At 45.6% G+C, this 5,664-nt stretch overlaps 1 long non-coding RNA gene across 1 annotated transcript; it reads left to right on the forward strand.

The window, feature by feature from the left end:
• Positions 1-208: 208 nt before the first annotated feature.
• Positions 209-2,669, forward strand: LOC111237403. The gene is made up of 2 exons (XR_002665767.1): positions 209-365; positions 1,339-2,669. It is a non-coding gene; the product is annotated as an uncharacterized LOC111237403 (long non-coding RNA).
• Positions 2,670-5,664: the final 2,995 nt, after the last annotated feature.

The raw sequence follows: 5,664 nt of genomic DNA on the forward strand, positions 1-5,664 counted from the left end.
GGGGAGGGAGAGAAGGAGTGAGAGGCAGAAAGAGTGGGAGGGAGGGAGAGGGGGTGAGAGAGGGGTGAGGGAGGGAGTGGGGGAGAAAGAGAGTGGGAGGGGGGGAGAGAGAGAGAGAGGGGGAGAAAGAGAGAGAGGGAGAGAGATCTTCACCTTTGTCTCTAAACTCTCATCTTTTATTCTTTATTCAGGTTGAGATACTGCAGTTTGTCAGAGATCAGCTGTTCTTCTCTGGCTTCAGCTCTAAAGTCCAACCCCTCCCACCTGAGACACCTGGACCTGAGTCAGAACTACCTGAAGTATCCAGATGTGAAGCAGCTGTGTGATCTTGAGGAGAGTCCAGACTGTCGACTGGAGACTCTGAGGTCAGTAAAAGGGGCGGAGTCAGTCCTTGCTGCTTCCATCATATTGTACTAAACACAGTGTCGGAGCAAAGAGCCAGTGTTTCCTGTAAACCTCCGACCTTCTCAGCAGCTGCTTCCCTCAGTGAAGCTGTGAGAGGAGAACGGTGACAGGTGACAGGCGTCAGGATTGGACAGAGAGACAGAGAGAGAGAACAGTCGGCCAATCAGAGCGGCCAGAAGCTCGTCGTGGTCGTGCGTCTGAGTGGATGTGAAGACGACTGTTGTTGTTGAGTTGATGTCTACAGGAAGTGAAGCTGATTACAGCTGACAGCCTCACAGAGGAACAGAGACAGTGTCCTCATTCATCAAACTGTCACATCTGATCTGAGACAGTTTGTTCTCTCATTTCACAACTCAAGACCTGATCAGTTTGATCTCTGTCACAGCTGAGATCAGTCTGATGGAGCTGACTCTTCTTTTAAGAGAAGCATCGTGACGTTTTGTGATCATGTGATCTTTATACAGACAGAAGCTCTGCTGAAGTCCAGTGAGCACATCTGTATATCTGTCCTTCTGCCAGATGTTTTCAGTGACAGCCTCCATGATTCTCTGTCAGGTGATGTGTGAGGAACAGACCAGATGTTCATCAACACACAGAGACTCTGTTTAAATGTCAGGACAGTGAATCCATCACTGACCTGTTGGAGCAGTGATGAACCTTCATGACTCTCAGCAGTTTGTTTCCACTGTGGACTGAGGGAAATGTGCAGAGTGAACAGACTTGATGCTAAAAGTCTCTGCAGGTCTGTGAGCCTCCAGCTCAGTGTTCACTCCAACACGTTAACATGAGAGCTGAGAGGAAGCAGGCTACGCTACACAGCTGCTGCACATCTGGACTGAACAGGACTGAAGTCCCTGCTGCATCACTGACTGACAGCTGCTGAAGTGAGTCTCTGGAAACACTCGTTTATCTCCTCTGTTCTTCTCTCCACAGATGGAAGTGGTGATCGTCCTAAAGATCTGACGGAGGAATCAGAAGAAGTGGAGATGACTCTCAGTGCTGCAGTCTGAACTGATCTGAGAACAGCTCCACCATCATCCCTGTGACTCCTCCACCTTCCACCTGCACCAGAGTCTCAGTCTCAGGAGGTTTCAGTTCTGCTTCTTCTTCTGGATCACCTCCAGTCGAGGCTGGTTTGGGAAGACTTCAACAGTTTTTCTCAGTCGCTTTGGTTCGTTTCTCAGATCAGAATTGAAATTCTCAAAACTACTTGTTCGATCTTCACATCATTGTGTCACTTGTGCAAATCAAAAAAGCAGTTTCTCATTTCTTTGAACAAGTTACAAATGCTTTGGTACATCCATGCAAATGATTATGTACAATTCTCTGCTGTTTCCTACATTATCAATTGCTTATGTCATGTTGATCAAAATGTATTATAATGGGTCTCTGTTGAATAGTCTCACCCCCCACAACATTTAGGCATTAGTTCATCCCATAAGTCTTTACATGCAAAATGGTTGAACAAGTTGTCATAATATGTCAAGCATATCTCTATACATTTCCATTAGACTTTTATTTTCTAAATTTGTCCTGAATTGGTAAATTCCTCCCAGGTGAATCTTGACTTTCTCTATCAACTGGCAAGTATATATATATATATATATATATATAGCCGGAGCACAACACAATGTTACAATGTCTGACAATGGAAGGACAAGGAATTGGACGGGGTCAACAGCCAGAGAGAAGAAGAAGAGGAAGAGGAGTGAGGCTGTGTGGAGGAGGAGTTGGGAGGCAAAACAGAGGAAGAGGCATAAGAGGCCTTTCTGTATCACAGTGACATGGTCTGTCAACAAATTACAGTACAAACAGTAAAAGTGTAAATGTGAATCTTGTCCAGTCTCTTGCAATCAATACACTAAGGTGTAACTTACAATTTACAATAAGTGTCATTAAAACTTTAGCCATAGTTTACATCAGAACATCCCTCCAGAGTCACACTGTTATATTGACAACAAGACTAAGCAATTTGACTCATTTTGACCCATTTTGTCTTGATGCTTTGAAACATGTGACCATCAGTCTGTGCTGAAACCTGCAGGTTATCAGTTCATGTTTGTGTTGTAGCTCCATCTTGTGGATCGATGCAGTTTTGCAGCTGCCTTCCTTTAATCAGACAGACTGCACGTGAAGAGGAATCCAATTAGTTTAAGTGTGTTTGTTTTTCATATATGTACAGAACACTGATATTACATCACAGTGGAAGTTCCAAGTTTCTTTAATAAATAATAATAATAAATAAAGTCATTATTTTACATGTCCTCTCTGGATTTCCTTTGACTGAACTCAACATTCACATTTCAGCTGCTGGATTCTCCCAGGACTGAGATTCTCTCCGCTGCATCTGCAGTCTCAGCTCAGTGCAGTAAACACATGAACTCTCTTGATGTGCTTATTGGACTGATGGTCTTCAGGCCCGGCAGCTTCCATTATTGGAAGTTTGCAGTAATCCCGTATTAGAGGNACTTCTAAAAATCTTCAACAGTTTTTGTATTTAATATTTCACTTTGTCTTGATGCTTTGAAACATGTGACCATCAGTCTGTGCTGAAACCTGCAGGTTATCAGTTAATGTTTGTGTTGTAGCTCCATCTTGTGGATCGATGCAGTTTTGCAGCTGCCTTCCTTTAATCAGACAGACTGCACGTGAAGAGGAATCCAATTAGCTTAAGTGTGTTTGTTTTTCATATATGTACAGAACACTGATATTACATCACAGTGGAAGTTCCAAGTTTCTTTAATAAATAATAATAATAAATAAAGTCATTATTTTACATGTCCTCTCTGGATTTCCTTTGACTGAACTCAACATTCACATTTCAGCTGCTGGATTCTCCCAGGACTGAGATTCTCTCCGCTGCATCTGCAGTCTCAGCTCAGTGCAGTAAACACATGAACTCTCTTGATGTGCTTATTGGACTGATGGTCTTCAGGCCCGGCAGCTTCCATTATTGGAAGTTTGCAGTTATCCCGTATTAGAGGAAGCGACCGCTGAACGCCTCCAGGCCTCGGCCAGAAACTGTTTCTGTAAAACTTCCATTCGTCAGCCTCATTAGACTCAGAAAAGTTCAAGTTCTAGTCAAGGCTGATGATGGATTACATGCGTTTTAAATAAAATAGACAGAGACTTTTACTCAGGTTTTACTCAAATGAAACCTCTGACCTCTCTGACTTCACAGGGGTCAAGGGTCAGCACCTTGACTCATTTACAAAAGCATCCTAACCAATAAGTGACAGGCAGCTGAGCAGTGAGCTTTACAGCCTCTTCATAAAGTAGAACCTCGATGCTCACAGGTTGGTCAGACCAATCAATAATTAGAGCTAGACCGATCAATAATTGTCCTCATATAACTGTCCACAAGTTTACTTCCCGTGCAGAAGCCCCACCCCCCAGCACAGGGTAATCCAAACTCTGGTTTAAACTGATTCAGAGTCAGTGTCAAAGTGAATGTATGATGTGTAAATGAAGCAGGAGAACCGGCTGCGTTGGTCAACACACACACCGTCTCTCCTGGTGGCAGGAGGCAGCTTTGTTGTGTGTTTAGTTGCCTGCTAGGGTTACCATGGCAACAGTCAAACTTTTCCTCTGCAGAGCCAGTTTTGATTTACTTCCTGATCCCTCTCTCTCTGTCTGTCATTGTCTCAGCGCCTCGCTCTTCCTCTGACTCTGACTCGTCGGTTCATTTATTTATTGGTGGAGTTTTTCCTGAGCAGCAGGGACTCGTCCTCAGGCTCTGAGTGTTCGGCAGGAAGGACGACACACAGGTCAGTCACCACTCCTCTCCTCCTGCTGCCTCGCTCTGCAGCAGGTGACTCTGTGGCTCAGAGGCACTCAGGCAGCTCAGGTTGTTCACCACGAGGTTTTATAGTCACAGTTTCTGTCTGAAGTTTCTGATGTCTTAGTGTTAGTTTGGAAAGATGGTGAGTCATGTCATCACATGCTGAAATAGTCTTAACTCTCAGATGGCAGATCCAGACTCTCAGTCTCCAGCTGAGGTCTCAGAGAGGGACCAGCTGTCCACTGCTCCCCCAGCTGGCAGCTGTGATCCTGGGCTGAACGGCTCTGCTCCTCCCCCGGACACCGAGCTCCAGGCCCCGGAACCGAGCCTCGATCCCGGGATGGAGAACCGGGACGGCCCTGGGGGAGAGGAAGAGGAGGAGGAAGGAGGAGCCGTTACCCAAGTCAGACCTCCTCAGCTTCACCTCTGCAGAGGTGCAGACACCTGAACCTGTGAGCTGAGCCTTCATGAAAACTAGTGCTACTGCTCCCAGTGCTGTGACCATGTGATCAGGCTCTAATTTAGATATTTCTCTTTTTCCTCTGTTTGTTTGTTTATACACTTCCACTGTTTATTCCTCCAACTCTCAGATGTGATTGGCAGAGGACGCCGGCGAATAGGAGGTCAGAACCTGAGAGCCGTCAACCACGTGTCTTCACCGGCGGCCGCTCCCTCCCCGACTGCTCGCACCTCAGTGAGTGAACAGTAACAGCAGCCGGACACAGGGGGCGCTACAGTTCAGGCATTTTATATTTAGAACAATTCAATTTAAAAAAAGAATAAACTCAGTGAAGATAAATGTAAAAACAAAGACATCTGTAGATATTGTCATGACTCCTAACAGCCACATGGGGGCAGACAGAACGACTGGGTCAGTTCATCGGACCGACGTCGTCTCCTCCGTCCTCAGTCACCGTTTTCACAAGTTTAATAATTCCTTGCTGGTCCCTCCTCCCCTTCCGCTTTGTAGCCAAGATGGCGACCGTTGAGGATGAGAAGTGTCCATCCGGGTACTTTCTAGCGCACTGCGTGTGAACGCTCAAGAGTAGAAAGTGTGAGTGAGGAAGAACGCGAGTTGAGAGGTGATGATCAGTGGTGACGCCAGAGTCTGTTCAGGGCCCCTCCAATCAGCGTTCATCACAGGGATGTAATAAATAATCTCAAATGTTCACGCTGGTAAAAATGTTCAAATATATAAATATAAAAAAACAAAAACCTTAATAAACAACTACATGAAAACGTTGCTGGTTGTGGAAATGAAACAGTTTGATAACAGGTTTATCCATCAGCTGAAGAGGTGATGATAGTGAATCACTTGGTTCTGGAAACAAGTGACTCTGCAGTGACAAAGATGGCGGACAGTTGCAGACTTCCACAGCTCCGGGATCAGGAGTACAACCCTCGGGACGCTCCTCCGTACGGTGTCTTTAGTGACTATAGGTCGTGTCCAGGTGTCAGGTAAAAGGACGGTGCTGCTG

The sequence above is a fragment of the Seriola dumerili genome, unplaced genomic scaffold (genome assembly GCF_002260705.1).
Source record: "Seriola dumerili isolate Sdu_G_001 unplaced genomic scaffold, Sdu_1.0 BDQW01000859.1, whole genome shotgun sequence".
Classification (NCBI taxonomy): Eukaryota; Metazoa; Chordata; class Actinopteri; order Carangiformes; family Carangidae; genus Seriola; species Seriola dumerili.